This window comes from Bos indicus, chromosome 25 (assembly GCF_029378745.1).
Source record: "Bos indicus isolate NIAB-ARS_2022 breed Sahiwal x Tharparkar chromosome 25, NIAB-ARS_B.indTharparkar_mat_pri_1.0, whole genome shotgun sequence".
NCBI lineage: Eukaryota > Metazoa > Chordata > Mammalia > Artiodactyla > Bovidae > Bos > Bos indicus.
Window position 1 is genome coordinate 16,411,082 of NC_091784.1, and position 21,619 is coordinate 16,432,700.

At 41.8% G+C, this 21,619-nt stretch overlaps 1 pseudogene; it reads right to left on the reverse strand.

The window, feature by feature from the left end:
- Positions 1-775: 775 nt before the first annotated feature.
- LOC109578117 (small ribosomal subunit protein uS10-like) overlaps positions 776-21,619 on the reverse strand; it is a 54,634-nt pseudogene continuing 33,790 nt past the window's right edge.

A 21,619-nucleotide genomic window follows, 5' to 3' on the forward strand; every position in this document is an offset into this window, starting at 1 on the left:
AAGAAAATGATCATGACCTGACAGGTAGTGCTCTAACAAGTGTTCAGTGTTTGAATGAATTAATGCATAAGGGAAGAGAAGTAAATAAGTGAGTAAAACTTGAAGCAAGTAAGTTCTTCCTGTGTTTACTTCCAGAAGAGAAGGGTAAATTCCATCTTTGGTTTTGTCTGGCCAGCCTGCCTCTTTTTCTCCAAATTGTCCCTCCACCTACAACATCCATTTGTTTTCCTTTAGAGGGACCGTGTTCTCACATGACCCTGCATCTCCTGTCACTGGTAGCTGGTCCAGGAGCAGACATCTGATCCAGAATGGGCCCATCAGAGCATACTTCTCTGCACCGGAAGAACTGAGTGACCAAAGAAGGTGTCCCTGACCCCTGCTAAGCCAGTGAGTCCATTCATGAGGCTGTTTAGACTGGCATTGAGGAAATGAGTTCAGTATCTCTAGAATGACTGACATCATAAGTAGAAAAATCAGGAGTTAGCAGGAGCCATTTTTTTAAACAACTGATTATCAATTTATTGGGGGCTTCTCTGGTGGCTCAGATGGTAAAAGAATCTGCCTGCAACATGGGAGACCTGGGTTTCATCCCTGGGTTGGGAAGATCCTTGGAGAAGGCAGTGGCCACCCATTCCAGTATTCCTGCCTGGAGAATTCCATGGACAGAGGGGCGAGAATGGCAGGCTACAGTGCACAGCATCATGAAGAGCCAGACATAAGTGAGCGACTAACACTTTCACTTCTCACTTTCACTTTATCAATTTATTAAAAAGGTTTAAGCATCTGCAATGGTGACTTCAACCTCAACTCCTGACTCAGTGATGATAGAAGTGATCTGTTTGACAATCTCAGAATGTGCAAGTCAATGTTGCTTGTGCATCCTTGCCTGGAAATAATTCCAAGTCTTAGAACCACCTTTTCCAAGTCCTCCTTGTATCCTTGTAGTTGTTCTCAGAGTCTCAGTAGGCATCTGAACCCATGCTTGCAGTTTGAGGTTCTTTTCCTTCACACCTATGGTCAGCTCAGCACTAACCTTCTCCAAAGACTTCATGTTGCGGCTGAGGGTGATTCTAATCTGGTGAATCACCACCACTGGCTCCACGGAGTAGTGTGTGTGTGTGTGTGTGTGTGTGTGTGTGTGTTCAGTTGCTCAGTCATGTCCGACTCTTTATACCCCATGGGCTGTAGCCTGCCAGGCTCCTCTGTCCATGGAATTTTCCAGGCAAGAATACTGGAGTGGGTTGCCAATTCCACCTCCAGGGATCTTCCCAACCCAAGGATTGAACCTGTGTCTCCTTCATTGGCAGGTGGATTCCTTACCACTGCACCAACTTACAGTATCTTTAAAAGCCACAGGTAAGGTGAGGCTTCCTGACCAACTTGTTCCTGGGGAGAGTGAACAGTGGTGGGTCAGGAACAGAAGCGGGTGGCCTGGGGCTCCACTGCAGCAGCGACCTGCATTTTCCTCAAAGAGCAGGAGCTGTGTTTTTTGCTGTGTAGCTACAAACCATGTACAATGAGAGAGAAGAAAAAAGGAAACAAGCAGACAGATGCTATAGGAAATGGAAGAAGAATCTCAGTGTATCTGAATCTTGGTTTTATGGTTCCTGAGGTCTCCCTGTATCCCTGCCTTTTCCTGGGCTTGATTCATCCGTTCTTCACGAGATCCCTCCAGGTCCTTATAATTCCATTTTTCCTTAAACTATTTTGAGTTGTGTGTCTGTCAGTTGCAGTCAACAGAGTCCTGGCTGAACACACAGGCCAGGCATCAAGATAAGTTCATTCCCTTTGCCTGATTTGTCACTTCTGTGGATGGTATCAGGCAGGCGTACACCTCCACACTGTAAATCATCAACACAAGGCCCTTGGTCTGTAATAAAGCAGCATTCTCCTTCAAATGCATTCAATACACCTTCATAAGAGTAATAGCTCAGAAGTCGCTTTGTAACAAAGATGCCAATATTATAGAAACTCAAGATGGAGAATTTACTGGAGAGAGAAGAGCAGTCTATTGACCTGCTACAAATGTTCTGGCTCTGTCATTATTCAAATATTTCTATTGCCTGGACTCCTGAATTTTTTTCTCTGTCTTCTGAACATGAGGGAGTCTTTCTCCTAAGCCTTTCCTACCTGTATGACTTTGAATTAATGCTCCTCTGTGGAAATGGCAGGCCATGGTGTAACAGTTTGTGGCAGCAAATAGCCCAAGCTGCCAATGAAACCACATAATCTGGAAGCCTCCATTCAGAGAGGAAGGAAAATCACCCTTTATCCACTGCTGACCACTTTTCTAGGCACTGTCCACTTCTTATTATCTGTCATAACATAGCAAATGTGATGCTCACAGCCACACAGCAAGGATTGATACCCTATTTTAGAGGAAGCTGAGGCTCAGATTAGTTAAGGAAGTGGTCCAACTGATCAGCTATGGGGCAGGGCTTGAAATTTGGATTTTTCTGGTTTTTCTGTCTTTATAGCCCGTGTTCCCTCTTTGTTGAGATCTTTGAGGGACACAGAGAGACTGCCCAGGAGAAATTCCTGACTGCCCAGAGTTGAAGGAAGTCGTGGCTCATTCAAACCAGGCTCTCCTTACTGAAACATGAGCGCCTGCAGTCTATAGGACCTACTGCACCCCAGGACACTTCCCTCTTTTTAACATGGAAACTCCATGTCGGAAACCTACCATTTTTGTACAATAACAGAAGAAAATGCTCAACTACCTTTTGTCCCGAAATTCTTGTTCCTGGCTTATTCTCCCCTCTGCTGCTAATATGGACACTCTCCTTCCCACTCAGCTGGGTCCAAAGCCTCGGAAATAGTTTGCTGACTGCTTTCTTTACCAAATTTCTATTTTGTACCCCAGAGCAAAAATGAGATCTGAGAAACTGTGAATCTGCCTGATGTCCCTACTTTGCTTCTTGCGCTGTTGGTGGGAATGTAAATTGATACAGTCACTGTGGAGAATAGTATGGAGATTCCTTTAAAAAAGTAAACGTATGAGCTGGGGTGTCCACTTGGCCATTTTCCAGAAGGAGCTCTGGTCTGAAGAGCTGGGTGCAAGGCCTCTGCTTGAGCAAGTGAAACCAGACTAAGCATTAAAGAAAAAAAAAAGAGAGAGAGAGAGAGACATCACGCCCTGAGCCTTTGGAGTGGGAGTACTGACTCTAAGACCCTAGACTACCAGAGAACTATCCCTAGGGAGTATCAAATAGTGAGAACTCACACAAAGGAACCCACTTGAACACAAGACCCAGCATCGCCCAACCACCAGTAGCACCCTGTGCAGGATGCCTCATCTAAACAACAAACAAAACAAAAATATAAACCCAGTCACCAGCAGACAGGATTACCACCTCACTCAGCCTTGCCCTTCAGAGGAAAAACAAATATACAAAACACTCAGCACAAATCTCACCTTATACAAAGTTTACACAACCACTGGACCAAGCTTAGGAGGCCAGAAACCAAAAGGAAGAAAGAATTCAACCTTGAAGCCTTTGGAAAGGAGACGTCAAACACAATAAGTTTTAAAAAATAATGAAAAGGCAGCGAAATATTACACAAATGAAAGAACAAATTAGAAACACAGAAGTCCAAATAAGTGAAGAGGAAGTAAGCAAACTACCTGGAAAAGAATTCAGAATGATGATAGTAAAGATGATCAGAAACCTTGAAAACAAAATAGAGAAAATGCAAGAATCAATTAACCAAGACTTAGAAGAATTATAGAAACAACACAATTACTGAAATTAAAAATACTATAGAAGGAATCGGGCTTCCCTCATAGCTCAGTTGTTAAAGAATCAACCTGCAATGCAGGAAACCCCAGTTCAATTCCTGCGTCAGGAAGATCCTCTGAGAAGGGATAGGCCACACACTCCAGTATTCTTGGGCTTCCCTTGTGACTCAGCTGGTAAAGAATCCACCTGCAATGTGGGAGACCTGGGTTTGATCCCTGGGTTGGGAAGATCCCCTGTAGAAGGGAAAGGCTACCCACACCAGTATTCTGGCCTGGAGAATCCCATGGACTGTATAGTCCATGGGGTTGCAAAGAGTCTGACACGACTGAGTAACTTTCACTTTCTGGAAGGAATCAATAGCAGAATATCTGAAGCAGAAAAACGAATCAATGAGCTGGAAGATAAAATGGTGGAAATAACTTCTGAAGAGCAGAATAAAGTAAAAAGAATGAAAAGAACTGAGAATAGCCTCAAAAACCTCTGAAACAATACCAAACGCACCAACATTCAAAGTATAGGGGTCCCAGAAGAAGAGAAAAAGAAAGGGTATAAGAAAAATTATAAATGCTGGAGAAAGTGTGGAGAAAAGGGAACCCTCTTACACTGTTGGTGGGAATGCAAACTAGTACAGCCACTATGGAGAACAGTGTGGAGATTCCTTAAAAAACTGGAAATAGAACTGCCTTATCACACAGCAATCCCACTGCTGGGCATACACACCGAGGAAACCAGAATTGAAAGAGACACGTGTACTCCAATGTTCATCGCAGCACTGTTTATAATAGCCAGGGCATGGAAGCAACCTAGATGTCCATCAGCAGATGAATGGATAAGAAAGCTGTGGTACACATATACAATGGAGTATTACTCAGCCATTAAAAAGAATACGTTTGAACCAGTTCTAAGGAGGTGGATGAAACTGGAGCCTATTATACAGAGTGAAATAAGCCAGAAAGAAAAACACCAATACAGTATACTAACGCATATATATGGAATTTAGAAAAATGGTAACAATAACCCTGTATACGAGACAGCAAAAGAGACACTGATATACAGAACAGTCTTTTGAACTCTGTGGGAGAGGGAGAGGGTGGGATGATTTGGGAGAATGGCATTGAGACATGTATAATATCATATATGAAACGAGTCGCCAGTCCAGGTTCGATACACGATTCTGGATGCTTGGAGCTGGTGCACTGGGATGACCCAGAGGGATGGTACAGGGAGAGAGGTGGGAGGAGGGTTCAGGATGGGGAAGATGTGTATACCTGTGGCAGATTCATGTTGATATATGGCAAAACCAATACAATATTGTAAAGTTAAAAATAAAATTAAATTTAAAAAAAAGAAAAATTTTAAACAGATTATAGTTGAAAATTCCCCCAACATGGAAAAGGAAATATTAAATCAAGTCCAAGAGGTGCAAAGAGTCCCATACAAGATAAACCCAACAAGAAACATGCCAAGACACATACAAATCAAACTAACAAAGACTAAACACAAAGAAAGAATATTAAAAGCAGCAAGGGAAAAGCAACAAGTAACAAACAAGGGAAACTCTATACGTTTAACAGTTGATCTTTCAGCAGAAACTCTGCAGGCCAGAAGAGAATGGCAGGATATATTCAAAGTACAGCAAGGAAAAAATCTACAACCAAAATTACTATACCTGGCAGGGATCTTATTCAAAATTGATGGAGAAATAAAAAACTTTTAAGACAAGCAAAAGCTAAGAGAATTCAGCACCACCAAACCAGCTTTACAGCAAATATTAAATGGACATATATAGTCAAGAAACACAAGAGAAGGAAAAAGATCTACAAAATCAACCCCAAACAATTAAGAAAATGGCAATAGGAACATATATATCAGTAATTACTTTAAATGTAAATGGATTAAATGCTCCAACCAGAAGACACAGACTGGCTGAATGGATACAAAAACAAGACCCATATATATGCTGTCTACAAGAAACCCACTTCAGACCTAAAGGCACATATAGACTGAAAGTGAGAGGATGGAAAAATACATTCCATGTAAATGGGAAGCAAAAGAAAGCTGGAGTAGCAATCCTCATATCAGACAAAATAAACCTTAAAATAAAGAATATTACAAGAGATAAAGAAGGACAGTATGCAATGTTCAAGGGATCAATCCAAGAGGAAGACATAACAATTGTAAATATTGTTGGGTGCATAGGCGCCCAACATAGGAGCACCTCAATACATAAGACAAACACTAACAGACATAAAAAGAGAAATTGGCAGCAACACAATAATAGCAGAAGACTTTGAAACCCCACTCACACCAATGGGCAGATCATCAAACCAGAACATTAATAAGGAAACACATTAAATACATTAAAATGTATCTTAAATGATACATTAGATGAGATGGATCTCATTGATATCTTCGGGACATTCCATCCAATTGCAGAAGAATACACCTTCTCAAGTGCACATGGAACATTCTCCAGGATAAACACCATCTTGGATCACAAATCAAACCTCAGTAAATTTAAGAAAGTTGAAATCATATCAAGCATCTTCTCTGACCACAATGTTATGAGACTAGATATCAATTACAAGAAAAAACTGTAAGAAACACAAACACATGGAGATTAAACAATACGTTTCTAAATAACCAACAGGTTACTGAAGAAATCAAAAGGGAACTCAAAAAATTTCTAGAAACAAATAACAATGAAAACACGACAACTCAAAAACCTATGGGATGCAGCAAAATCAGTTCTAAGGGGGAAGTTTATAGTAATACAATCCTACCTCAAGAAACAAGGAAAACATCAAATAGAGAACCTAACTTCACACCTAAAACAACTGGAAAAAGGGGAACAAATAAAACCCAAAATTAATAGAAGGAAAGAAATCATAAAGATCCAAGCAGAAATAAATGAAAAAGAAATGAATGAAACAATAGTAAAGATTAACAAAACTAAAAGCTGGTTCTTTGAGAAGATAAACAAAATTGACAAACCTTTCGACAGACTCATCAAGAAAAAAAGAGAGAAAAATCAAATAAACAAAATTAGAAATGAAAAAGGAGAGGTTACAACAGACAATGCAGAAATACAAAGGATCATAAGAGACTATTATGAATAACTATATGGATAAAATGGATAACCTGGAAGAAATAGACAGATTCTTAGAAAAGTTAAATCTTCCAAGACTGAACCAGGAAGAAATAGAAATTATGAACAATCCAATTACAAGTAATGAAACTGAAGCTGTGATCAAAAATCTCTCAGAAAACAAAAGCCCAGGACCAGATGTCTTCACAGGACACTTCTATCAAACATTTAGAGAAGAGCTAATGCCTGTCCTTCTAAAACTGTTTCAAAAATTTGCAGAGGAAGGAACACTTCCAAACTCATTCCATGAGGTCACCACCACCCTGATACCAAAACCAGACAAAGACAACACAAAAAAGAAAACTACAGGCCAATATCACTGATGAACATAGATGCAAAAATCCTCAACAAAATTTTAGCAAACATAATTCAACAACACATCAAAAAGCTGATCAAGTTGGGTTTATTCCAGGGATGCAAGGATTCTTCAGTATACCCAAATCAATCAATGTGATACATCATATTAACAAATTGAAAGATAAAAACCAAATGATAATCTCAATACTTTTGCCACCTGATGTGAAGAACTGACTCATTTGAAAAGACCCTGATGCTGGGAAAGATTGAAGGTGGGAGGAGAAGGGGACAACAGAGGATGAGATGGTTGGATGGCATCACCAACTTAATGGACATGAGTTTGAGTAAGCTTCGGGAGTTGGTGATGGACAGGGAAGCCTGGCGTGCTGCAGTCGATGGGGTCACAAAGAGTCAGATGTGACTGAGCAACTGAACTGATAATCTCAATAGATGCAGAAAAATACTTTGACAAAATTCAGCACCCATTTGTGATTAAAACTCTTCAAAAAATGAGCATAGAAGGAACCTACCTCAACATAGTAAAGGCCATATATGATAAGCCTACAGCAAACATTAATCTCAATGGTGAAAAACCAAAAGTGTTGCCCTAAGATCAGGAACAAGACAAGAATGACCACTTTCTCCACTATTATTCAACATAATTCTGGAAGTCCTAGCTTCAGCAATCAGAGAAGAAAAAGAAATAAAAAGAATCCAGATCAGAAAAGAAGTAAAGTTCTCACTGTTTGCAGATGACATGAAACTGTACATAGAAAACCCTAAAGATAGTATTGGAAAATTACTAGAGCTAATCAGTGAATTTAGCAAAGTTGCAGGATACAAAACCAATTCATAGAAATCACTTGCATTTCTGTATACTAACAATGAAAAATCAGAAAGAGAAATTAAGGAATCAATCCTATTCACCATTGCAACAAAAAGAATTAAATATCTAGGAATAAACTTACCTAAGAAGACAAAGGAACTGTACACAGAAAATTATAAGACACTAATGAAAGAAATCAAAGACAACATAAACAGATGGAGAGATATTCCATGTTCCTGGGTAGGAAGAATCAGTATTGTGAAAATGACTATACTACCAAATGCAATCTACAGATTCAATACAATCCCTAGCAAATTACCGATGACATTTTTCACAGAACTAGAACAAAAAATTTCACAATTTATATGGAAACACAAAAGACCCTGAAAAGCCAAAGCAGTCTTGAGAAAGAAGAATGGAGCTGGAAGAATCAACCTTCCTGATTTCAGATTATACTACAAAGCTACAGTCATCAAGACAGTATGGTACTGGCACAAAAACTGAAATATAAATCAATGGAACAAGATAGAAAGCCCAGAAAGAAACCCATGCACCTATGGGCACCTTATATTTGACAAAGGAGGCAAGAATATACAATGGGGCAAAAACAGCCTCTTCAATAAATGGTGCTGGGAAAACTGGACAGGTACATGTAAAAGAATTAAATTTGAACATTTCCTAACACTATACACAAAGATATACTAAAAATGGATTAAAGACCTAAATGTAAGACCAGAAACTATACAACTCTTAGAGGAAAACATAGGAAGAACACTCAATGACATAAATCAAAGTGAAATCGTCTATGACCCACCTCCTAGAGTAATGGAAATAAAAACAAAAGGAAACAAGTGGGACCTGATTAAACTTAAAAGCTTTTGCACAGCAAAGGAAACGGTAAGTATGGTGAAAAGACAACACTCAGAATCGGAGAAAATAATAGCAAATGAAACAACTGACAAAGGGTTAATTTCCAAAATATACAAGCAGCTCATACAACTCAGTACCAGGAAAACAAACAACCCAATCAAAAAGTGAGAAAAAGACCTAAACAGACATTTCTCCAAAGAAGACATACAGATGGCTAACAAACACATGAAAAGATGCTCAACAACACTCATCTTTCAGTTCAGTTCAGTTCAGTCGCTCAATCATGTCCGATTCTTTACGACCCCATGAATCGCAGCACGCCAGGCCTCCCTGTCCATCACCAACTCCTGGAGTTCACCCAGACTCACGTCCATTGAGTCAGTGATGCCATCCAGCCATCTCATCGTCTGTCGTCCCCTTCTCCTCCTGCCCCCAATCCCTCCCAGCATCAGAGTCTTTTCCAATGAGTCAACTCTTCACATGAGGTGGCCAAAGTACTGGAGTTTCAGCTTTAGCATCATTCCTTCCAAAGAAATCCCAGGGCTGATCTCCTTCAGAATGGACTGGTTGGATCTCCTTGCAGTCCAAGGGACTCCCAAGAGTCTTCTCCAACACCACAGTTCAAAAGCATCAATTCTTCAGCACTCAGCTTTCTTTATAGTCCAACTCTCATATCCATACATGACTACTGGAAAAATCATATCTTTGACTAGACAGAACTTTGTTGGCAAAGTGATGTCTCTGCTTTTTAATATGCTCTGAATGGTTGTCATAGCTTTTCTTCCAAGGAGCAAGTGTCTTTTAATTTCATGGCTACAGTCACCATCTGCAGTGATCTTGGAGACCCCCCAAAATAAAGTCTGTCATTGTTTCCACTGTTTCCCCATCTATTTGCCATGACGTGATGGGACCAGATGCCATGATCTTAGTTTTATGAATGTTGAGTTTTAAGCCAAACTTTTCACTCTCTTCTTTCACTTTCATCAAGAGTTTCTTCAGTTCTTCTTCACTTTCTGCCATAAGGGTGGTGTCATCTGCATATCTGAGGTTATTGATATTTCTCCTGGCAATCTGTGAGTAGCATGAGCTATAAACCACCCCATAGAACAACTTACCATTCTTAGTTCCAGTGCAATATTTATGTTCTGTGAATTATTTAAAGAAATATATAGAGATGGAGACAAAAGTGGAGGGTAGAAGGATGTGAGTTCAGTGCTTCTTATGAAAACATCAAACTCATAACTAACTGCTGAATAACCATTGTCAAAAAATTCTGGAATCTATCAAAAAGATAACCTACATCAAAAGATAAAGAAAAAGCTACAGTGAGACTGTATAGGGGGCAATCATGACAAAATAAAATCCTATACCTGCTGGGTGGGCAAACTAGAAAATAATTATACCCCAGAAGTTCTCCCACAGGAGTAGATGTTCTAAGCCTCATGTCAGGCTAACTAGCCTGGGTGTCTGGCAATGCGAAGAGGAGCCCTCAGAGAATCTGGCTTTAAAAGCCAGTGAGGTTTGATCACAGGAATTCCACAGGTCTTGTGTTCACTAAGACCCAGGGTAAAAAGCAGTGACCTCATGAGAGACTGAACAAGACTGTCTGATAGTATTGGGGGGGGGGTCACCTGCTGAGACAGGGGGAAGTTGTGGTGCACTGCAGGGTCAAAGACATTGTTGGTAGCAGTTCTGAGGAGTATGCATTGGTGTGAGCCCTGCTGGAGATTGTCATTTTCTTACCAAGATTTGGCCCCAACAACAGTCTGCAACAGTCTGCATATATATACATATATATATATATATATATATATATATACACACACACATCTATGGTTGATTCATGTTGAGGTTTGACAGAAAACAGAAAAATTCTGTAAAGCAGTTACCTTTCAATTAAAAAAAAATAAACGTTTTTTTTAAAAAAGTAAACGTAGAACTACCACAGTCCATACGGTCATGAAAAGTTGAACGTGACTTAGCAACTGAACAGCGACAACAGAAGAGCTACCATATGACCCAGCATTCCCACTACTGGGAATATACCCTGAGAAAACCATAATTCAAAAGTACAAATACACCCCAATGTTCATTGCAGCATTATTTACAATAGCCAGGACATGGAAAGAATCTAAATGCTCAAGGACAGATAAATGGATAACGAGGATGTGGTACATATACACAGTGGAATATTACCTAGTCTCTAAAAGGAATGGAATAAGGTCATGTGTAGATACATGGATGAACTTAGAGTCTGTCATACAGAGTGAAGTAAGCCAGAAAAACAAATATATATTAATGCAAAAATGTGGAATCTAGAAAAATGATACAGATGAACCTATTTCGAAGGCAGGAATAGAAATGCAGACAGAGAATGGATCTGTGGACACAGCTGGGGAATGGGAGAGTGGGACGAATTGGGAGATTGGGATTGACAGATACACACTAGCATGTGTAAAATAGATAGCTGGTAGGAACCTGCTATAAAGCACAGGAAGCTTGGTGTTCTGTGAAGACCTCGAGGGGTGGGATGGAGGGAGTGGAAGGGAGGTCCAAGAGAAAGGGGATAGATGTATGGTTGATTGATTCTTTTGGACTGTAGTGCTGGAGAAGACTCTTAAGAATCCATTGGACAGCAAGGAGATCAGACCAGCAGTCCTGAAGGAAATCAACCCTGAATATTCATTGGAAGGACTGATGCTGAAGCTGAAACTCCAATAATTCGGCCACTTGATTTGAAGAGCTGACTCATTGGAAAAGACTCTAACACTGGAAAGATTGAAGGCAAAAGGAGAAGGGGGTGACAGAGGAAGAGATGGTTGGATGGCATGACTGACTCAGTGGAGATAAGTTTGAGCAAACTCTGGGAGACAGAGAAGGACAGGGAAGCCTGGAATGCTGCAGTCTATGGGGATGTAAAGAGTTGGACTCGACTGAGTGACTGAACAACAATTGGTTGATTCACATCATTATACAGCAGACAGTAACACAACATTGTAAAGCAATTATATTCCAATAAAAAATAAAATAAATAAAAATTTAAGAAACACTTACCTCTATGGCTTATCTTGACCCTAAGAATAAAGTCTAAAATCCTGAGACATGATTTACAAAGCCCTCCAGGATCATCCACATCTTCTCTTGCCTCACCTGACACTCTTAAGCTTTGCTCTTGCCCACCCCAACCCAGTTATATTTTCTTAATTCCCTTCCTTCTTACCCTCACTCATCCACCCCAATCCCCTTTACTCCAGAGATCTGAGCATCAAGGGCTTTCCTGCTGAGAAGTGTATTCTGATCCTTGAGACCAGATTAGGCACCTTCTCTGTGGTCCAAGGGGCATCCTCTTCTTCCCTTTTTAACGTTACGTTAGGACTGGTTTTCCATGTCCATCTTCCTCACTAGACTGCAGAATGATGGGCACGTGGCTGTCATATTCTCAAATACAGCCCAATACTTGGCACCTATAATCATCTAGTTCTTCTTCCTGTGGAGAACATCACCTTCCTTGGTGTTCTTTATTTCCTTTCCATTTATCATTATCCCAAATGTTTTAATACAATACAGTTGGTTCCTGGGTCTCCTCACTCCAGTTCCTCTTGTGCTGCATGGCCCATTCAACTTCTTAACACGTTGCTTTGAACTTAAAGCATCCTTGCTCTGAAATGTTCGTTGGCTTCCTATCGCCTACACACCAAAACAGCAAAATAATATTTGTAGCTCTTCACATATGGTCCAAATTAGATTTCCAGCCTCAATAAGCCCGATTTTTCTTGTGACCCCAAACTAACAAGAGTTTCTTTCCCTTTCCTTTCTTTTCTCTATTTCCTTTGCTTCTTCTCCTTGTATTCTTTTCATCTCTCCCCTTATTCCCCTTCCCTTCTATTGCTTCCTCTCTATTTCCATCCCTCCCTTCCATTCAGTAAGCAAAGATTTCAGCAATGGTCACCTGCTTCTGTGATTATCAACCCCAATTTCACAAGAGATTCAGTTGGGAAGTTTTCTGTTTTTTATGGATGCCCAGATCTCAATCCCTTCACCTCATTCCCTCAGAGATTCCTATTTACTTAGTATGGGGGTCAGATCATGCATCATATTAATAATTTTTAGAGCTCTCTAAGTGAAATGCTGGTATTGAAAACCAAATAGATACATTTACCAGGCATTGGATTGGTTCTTTCCTCATGGAGTCTATAGGACTAGACTGTACAGTGGCGGTTTTCAATGGGGGACTATTTTGGTCCCCACCCACCCAGGAGACCTGGAGTGATGTCTGGAGATATTTTTGGTTGTTCCAACTAAAGTGGGAAGGGTGTGCTCCTGTCACCTAGGCTGTTTTTCAGTTGCCCAGTCATATCTGACTCTTTGAGACCCCATGGACTGCAGCACGCCAGGCCTCCCTGTCCCTCACCATCTCCCAAAGTTTGCCCAAGTTCATGTCAATTGGGTTGGTGATGCCATCCAGCCATCTCATCCCCTGACACCCTCTTATCCTTTTACTTTCAATCTTTTCCAGCATCGGGGACTTTTCCAATGAGTTGGCTATTTGCATCAGATGACAAAAATGCTGGAGTTTCAGCTTCAGCATCGGTCCTTCCAATGAGTATTCAAGGTTGAGGGATGCTGGCAGAAGCAGGGATGCTGCTGAAGATCCTGCAACACTCATGGCAGCCTCTTCCCCTGCACATAGCAAGGAATTATCTGGTCCAAAATGTCAATAGAACCAAGACTGAGAAACTTGCTGTAGAGTGCAGAGGCATTGATGAAATAATCACTCAAATGAAGTTTTATTTACTAATTGAAATAAGGCCAATAATGATAAATACTCAGTGACATTGAGTGTGCATCACAGGGCAATCTGAATGGCCTGGCTCAAGCGGTCTTCCTTAGCTAGAGATCTAAAGGTAGGGTGTAAATTAATCACCACACGAAGGGTGGGGATGAAAGCATTTCCCCAACACGGTGGCCTCCCCAGCACATCTGAAGTTTTGGAGAATTCATATAACTCAGAGAACATGGTGGACTGGAGTGCAAAGAGAGGAGGCAGGAGAAGAATTTTAGCCTAGAGCAATGGGAGACTTATTGGAAGGCAAGTAGGGTATGTCATCAACAGATGAAAAAGATCATTCTAGCAGACAAGTGGTGAAAGGCTTAGAATGGAGCAAAAGTGGTTGCCCCAGGAATCTGGTGAGACATTAGGCTAAGCGGGAGGTGAGAGAACTGGAGAGAAATAGATCTAAGAGATTTTTAGGAGATAAACTTGACCATCTCTCTTTACACCTTGTACTTGTCAGCCTCTAGGTGTTTGATGACACCATTGTCTTTAACGAGAAATACACCGTCTATTTGAAACCTTATGGTCTTCACTTAAACCCCAAGCCAAATAAATACCGTAAGGAACTTCCTGCTTATCTCAGCCGATATCACTGCCTTTGAAATTCTGGGGTTCTCTGTGCCTCTGGAATCAACTTTTACTTGTGATGTACAATTTGCATACACTGGGTTTTAACTTCCTTATAAAAAGATAAGGTCCTTGACAGCTGAAATCTGTCTTAATAATTTTTATTTCCCACATTTTTCTAGATATTTAGTCAAGGGCTGTTTGATGACAAGAAACAGAAACTTATTGGACTAACTTAAAACAGGTTTTTTTTTTTTTTTGGTAGGGAGACTAGGATATGGCAGAGGTTCCCTCTTTTTGCTGCCCAGAACCCATGTTCTGGAACAGCACCCTAATATCATTTTGAGTGGCATTCCTTTGCATTCTTTCCCTTAGTCCTCATGGTTTGTGTGGGTCTGATTCCACCTCATGGTGAGTTCTAAGGATGGGTTGATGAGTTAACATATAACTCAGTGTCAGTGTCTTGGTTTCCTGGTGGTTTTATGACCAAAACCATCCAATGGGCATCAGCTTCCCAGTTTTTCTAAACCTCCTGGGAATGTGAGTAGTTCCTCCATTACCATTTCTCAGCCAGAACATCTGGGAGCTTTTGGTGAGCCCACCAGAGAATGAAGCCTACCTCAAGGAAAGCAGAGCTGAAAGCTGGGTAAGGAGGACCCTGATGACATCGACCTGGTAACCGCAGCCCTCATGCCTGGTCTTTGCAGCTCCGTAAGCTAATAGCCTCCTTGGATGCGTGAGTGAGTTTGAGTTGTGTTTCTGGCACTTGCAAGCAAAGCAACCCTGACTAGAATGGCAGGGCATCGTTCTGGACTAAGAGCAGGAATTTCAGCCGTGTCTCCCAGGGGCCTGGAACTGGGACCAGGTACCTGTCTTTCCTGGATGGGGACCCAAGTTTCTCACCCTGTGTCTTTCTGCAGGCTTGTCTGCTTCATTCTTCTCCTTCTCTCTCTGGTAGCAGCTGTGTCTTTCTGAGGCAGGTTTCAGAATTGTGTGGCTCTTCATTCAAGTGAATGACAGCAACGATGCAGAGCTCCTGAGCCACATGCTGTTTTGTTTTTTTTTTTTTTAATGAAATATAGTTGATTTACACTATTATATTAGTTTCAGGTGTACAGCAGAGTGATTCAATATTTTATAGATTACACTCAATTTAAAGTTATTACAAAATAATAGTTGTATTTCCCTGTGCTGCACAATAGATTGTTATTGTTTATCTACTTTATACATAGTAGTTGGTATCTCTTAATCCCCTACTTTATCTTCCCCTTTCACTCCCCTACACTGGTACCACCAGTTTGTTTCCTGTATCTGTGAGTCTGTTTCTGTTTTGTTATGTACATTTGTTTGTTTTATTACTTAGACTGAGCTGCATTCTCAATCCCCAAGCGATGCTGCCATTATCCAAATTTAGACTTAGATTTACATCTACACTTGGCCCAATCTGTAATCAAGGGGCAGGATGCAAGGGTCATTTTCCACTAGGCAGGCTGTATGGAAGCTCACAAAGAGACGGAGTTGGGGAGGTACAGCACACCGAGTGGTCAGCATTAAGTTTACATGAGTGACTCCAATTCACCATTAATAAGTACAGGTGGGAAGGAAATCACACAGAGTTGCACCAACTTCAACTCCAAACCTGACAGGTTGGAATATCAGGTGACCTTTCTAGCAAGAAAGAGGGCTGTATTCTGACATTTTTTGTGGCCCAAATGTTGAGTCCATGGCAAAATCCAATGATATCTTCCTTTTGTCTTATCTTGGGAAGGACCCAAAGTTCCTTCCCCATCTGTCCATTGAGATGTGTATAACAAGCAAAGCAGACAAGCAGGATTCCTAAAAACGGTGCTTTGACTGAGGTCTACACCCTGGTGTATCACTCATCTGTCCCCAGTGGAGATATGTGGGCTCCTGCTCGGCAGGGGTTCAGCAAACCTTGTCCTGTCTCAGCTTAACAACACTTCACACAGTCTAATAGTCTCATCTGTTCCCTCGAGGGAAAAATAATTATGGCACTGTGACAGAAGCCCTTATAGCAGATTTTCCCAAGAGTCCCCCATAATAGTCCTCTAGAGCTGAGTGGGACCCCACTAGAGTCTGGGAAGGTTAAAGGCACAAATCTCCAAGATGCTGCCCCCAATTCCAATTAGCAGCTCTGCTTTTATTTTGTCCATATAATCAAAGCTATGGTTTTCTCAGTAGTCATGTATGGTTGTGAGAGTTGGACCATAAAGAAGGGTGAGTACCGAAGAATTGATGTTTTCAAATTGTGGTGCTGGAGAAGACTCTTGAGAGTCGCTTGGACAGCAAGGAGATCAAACCAGTCAATCCTAAAGGAAATCAGTCCTGAATATTCATTGGAAGGACTGATGTTGAAGCTGAAGCTCCCATACTTTGGCCACCTGATGCCAACAGCTGACTCATTGGAAAAGATCCTGATGCTGGGAAAGATTGAGGGCAAGAGGAGGAGATGACAGAGGATGAGATGGTTGGATGGCATCGCTGACTCAATGGACATGAACCTGAGCAAATTCCTGGAGATAGGGAAGGACAGGGAAGCCTGACATGCTGCAGTTTGTGGGGGTCACAAAGAGTCAGATATGACTTATTGACTGGACAGCAACAACTTTTGTTTTGTAGATTGAGTTTTTGTTTTTTAATCTATAGAGACACAAAACAGATTAATGGATCCAGGGACTGGGAGTGGGGGATGGGCATGAGGTTTCCTTTGGGAGCGATGAAAATATTTTAAGCCCTATAGGAGTGACGGCTACACAACACTGTGAATGCACCAATTGCTGCTGGATGGACCCTGTGTGTGTTGTGCTTAGTTGCCCATTCGTATTTGACTCTTTGCAACCCCATAGACTGTAGCCCACCATGCTCCTCTGTCCATGGGATTCTCCAGGCAAGAATACTGGAGTGGGTTGCCATGCCCTCCTCCAGGGGATCTTCCCAATGGTTAACGGTTAAGTTTATGTCATGCCAATTTTACCTCAATAAAAAGAGCTGGAAAACTGCTAGTTTAAATAATCTTGTTTAGAAGTCATTTGTTAGCCTGTGTGAATCTCTTTACCTCCCTCAGTCTCAGTTTCCTCATCTGAAAAAGGGGTTAATAATTGTGCCTATATCTTGGGTTGGATGTAAGATTGAAATGAGACAGTGATTTTGAAGGCCTTCATTAAACGTAAGCATCTCTCCCCTCTATACTTTTTGTCCTGATATTTCATGATTCCACTTGATCTGTAGATCACAGGGAATGTTGTTTGGATTTTAACATCCAAACAGGGACGAGATATGACACCAGTGTTTTGTCCTCCCTTTGCACTGAGCTGGAGAATTTTGCTTGCCCTCTTTCTGCCTGCTCCCAGAGTGTCTCTGGAGGTCCTGCCTGCAGAGGCCACATTTTTCTCTCCCAACTTGCTTCAGAGACTGTCAAAGAATGTTGATGGAGGGATGCAGAAGCAGGGATGAATTGCCAGGCTCTAAAGTCGATACCTGTTCAGAGCCTACCCTGAAAGTGAATGATTATGGGCAGGGAGAGTTTGCCGAAGTGGGCTGATGAATTGGGGCACATACAGTCTCAATAAAGATTGCGATGCTGTTAGGAGACCAGATTAGATTTTTCTGGGCTACAATAGGCTGCAATCATCTTGTTATGTCAGCTTGTTTATTGTTTTGGATCCTGACTTATTTTCGGAGTGCAAGGTATCTACAAAAGAACTCTGCTGTAAATACTCAAATAATTTGGGTAGCAGACATTTAATCCCACCAGTGTTCCCCATTAATTAGTAGAATGGGTTGCCCGCCCTAGGGGGACGGTGACCCTGTATTGTTCAGGAATGCTTTCTCATGATATAAATTTCACACCTAGTAAATTGCTAATGAATATGTCATTTTGCTGCTGAGTTTATCTGACATACTATTCCTCTTGCCATTGCTATTAGAGATAGAATTACTGTCAAATCGACTACAAAAAACAGAATTGATTTTTGATTAGAGTTCCTAGAACTAAAGGTTAAAGATGGTTTAAAGAAATGGAGCTGTGACTTTCTCCTTACATACCCCCAAGATTGCTTCCTTAGTTTGTTGAGAAGCCAGAGCCCTCACCTGCAGAGAGGATGCTCTATAGTTAACCCTTCATACTTTCACTGGAAACAGGAGCGTGAACAAATTCCTCTCCATCCCTGGCTCCAACCCTTTTGCAAGTCAGTGGTGTCAGAGTGTCAAAGGAGAACAGATTGCTTTAGTTTGTGTAACAAGGGTTGCTGAAATTGCAATCTTACCTTCGCAGACGATTCAGGGAAGGCTCCGATAACTTCATGCAGGCGTTTCATATACAAGCAATTATAGGGAGATAGATTAGAGTGTCCAGAAGAATCATAACTTCCCTTTGCCTGATTTATAAGCCATATCCTGATTTTTTACAACACCATTTATAATATCAACACCATCTAGACAGCTGTCTATGGGAGTTGGTTCCTCCAAAGCATATGCTGGTGCCTGGCTCACACAGGAGATGAGATCCTAGAGGCAAACTCCCTGGGAAACCCGATCTCATGGAGAAATCCTGAGCTCAGGTTCTGAGGTCGAGGCCAGATGTGAGCCTGAGCTCTGCCACTCATGAGCTGTGTGATGGTGGGCAAGTGGCTTAACCTCTGTGAGATTTGGTTTCCTCTTCTATAAATACAGGAAACAATAAATCTTACACAGTAGGATTGTTGTTTGCAATAAGTAAGCTGAATCTTATAAATGGATTAGCATAGTAACTGGCACAGAGTTGTTGTTCATTTCCTCAGTCATGTCCAACTCTTTGCGACTACATGAACTGCAGCACACCAGGCTCCCCTGTCTTTCACCATCTCCTGGAGCTCGCTCAAATTCATATCCATTGAGTCGATGATTCCATCCAACCATCTCATCCTCTGTTGTACCCTTCTCCTCCTGCCTTCAATCTTTCCCAGAGTCAGGGTCTTTTCCAATGAGTCAGCTCTTCAGATCAGATGACCAAAGTATGGGCGCTTCAGCTTCAGCATCAATCCTCCCAGTGAAGATTCAGGGTTGATTTCCTTTAGGATTGACTGGTTTGATCTCCTTGCAATCCAAGGGACTCTCAAGAGTCTTCTCTAGCACCAAAGTTCAAAAACATCAATAGTTAGACACATAGTTAGCATTCAATAAATATTAGCTACCATGAAGAGGGGGGAATACAGTGTTGGAAGTAAGACTTAAAACTGTGGGGAGCTCTACTTGTAATTCATTCTCCCAAATAGCTGTTAGTTTGTATGATGTCACTGGACACCCTCTACTCGCACTACCTTCAGATAGTCTCAATTATCTTTGCTGTTGTAGGAAAAACCTCTTTACATGGCCTAGCCTCTCTTATTTTTCATGTTTTCCAGTTCTTTCCCTATGGCCAGGCTGAGTGCCCACTTGGCACATTATCACCAGTCTGCCTTTTTTCACCTTGATGCTCCATCCACGGGAAGCCTGGTCCCCAGGGACCCCCTTCCCTTAGTCCTCAGTCTGTGAAGCTGAGAATGAGTAATTGAAGAAGACAAAGGATCTCCACTGCCCCGAGCATTGTGATGGGAAGCCTGGATGCCCTGGAGCAGCAGAAATCCGGTTAGAGGCTCCACCTGCCCTTTGGCTAGCTTCCCATAGGAAGCCAAGACTCGCCCCTGCCTGATAAGTTCTTTATGCTTTAAACAAAAGACATTATTGGAAGGAAGGACACGAGTGTCTCAAAGTGGTATTTTGGTACTAAAGGATGTCTTAAAATAGCATGCTTACGCTTTCCACTGGGGCAGGAAGGACCTGAGGAGAGAGAACATTAAGTCTGGAAAAGCCAAAATGATTGCCAGGCATTATGGTCCCCTGATGGGTAAGAGGGCTCTCTGTGAGAAGTGGCAGTGTGCTTGGATGATCGGCTGCTGGGAGAGGAGAGGGCCCCGTGATTAAGTGGAGGCCAGACACGCCCTCTCAAAGGACAGTGCCAGGGAGACCCAGCAAGCTGGAGCCCACATAGGCAGTAGGAAGAAGAGAAAGGTGTTGAGTCTGTGTCATTCCTTCCAAGCCTGATCGGAGACCCTGCAGACACTAAACAGGGAGGCTGTAAGTGACCAGATGACTGCCACCCTCTGGTACCCAAGCCTCCACTTCTGCATCCCCTATCTCTGTTTTCAGATGCATTCATTGAGTGCCCCCCACCCCTCCACCAAAGAACCCATAACTCAAAAGTCTCAATGGCCAACACAATAAATCCCCTACATATGAACACTCAAGCTGTGAACTCTTAAAGATACAAACATGCCAGCCCCTGCGTGCCAGCTATTGTACCACACTAGTGTACTTCTGAAGGTATTGTAAGATTAAAACTGTTTTCTTTGTTTTTTGTGTTTGTTTTTAATGTATTGTTTGTGTGCAAAGTATTATAAACCTATTGTAGTACAGCACTATAAAGCTGATCGTGTTAGTTGGGCACCTGGGCTAACTTTATTGGACTTACTAACAAATTGGACTCACAGACATGCTGTTGGAGTGGGCCTTGTTCACATGTAAGGGGCTTACTGTACAGAAATAACACAGATTCCCTAGGGGACAGAGAGGGTGTTACACGGTACACCTATTGTAGACAACTTCAAAACCCATGATATATATGTCTACTCCCCAAATTCTGTCTCTGATGGAATCTTTCTCTCTCCTACATCAGGGATCAATAAGCTTCTTCTTCAATGACCATCCATAGTAAATAGGCTTTGCAAGCAAAGAGGTAAAATCGAAGCTATGTCATGGGTACTTATATAATCATTGAAATGTAACCATTAAAAAAATGCAAAACTCATTCATAGCTCCAGGTCATGAAAATAGAGCTGGATTTGGCCTGCGGACTAGTCTGCTGACCTCTGTCCTACATAATTCTCAAATTTCAGGCTCACTGATTTGCCTTAATAGTTCGGTAGCACTTCAGAGAAGGAAATGGCAACCCACTCCAGTGTTCTTGCCTGGAGAATCCCAGGGACGGGGGAGCCTGGTGGGCTGCCGTCTATAGGGTCGCACAGAGTCGGACACGACTGAAGCGACTTGGCAGCAGCAGCAGCACTTCAGAGCCTCTCCCAGTTCATATCCTGAAGCCAAACCAAGTTTACAGAAACAAATCCAGTTTACAGACGCCACGACAGTTAATGGACTCTAAAGAGTTAACACGGAGCAGGAGCTGGCAACTCATTCAGTATTCTCGCCTGGGAAACCCCATGAAGAGAGATAGCTGGCTACAGGCCATGGGGGTCGCAAAAGAGTCAGACATGACTCAGCAACTAAACAAAGACTTAATAGGA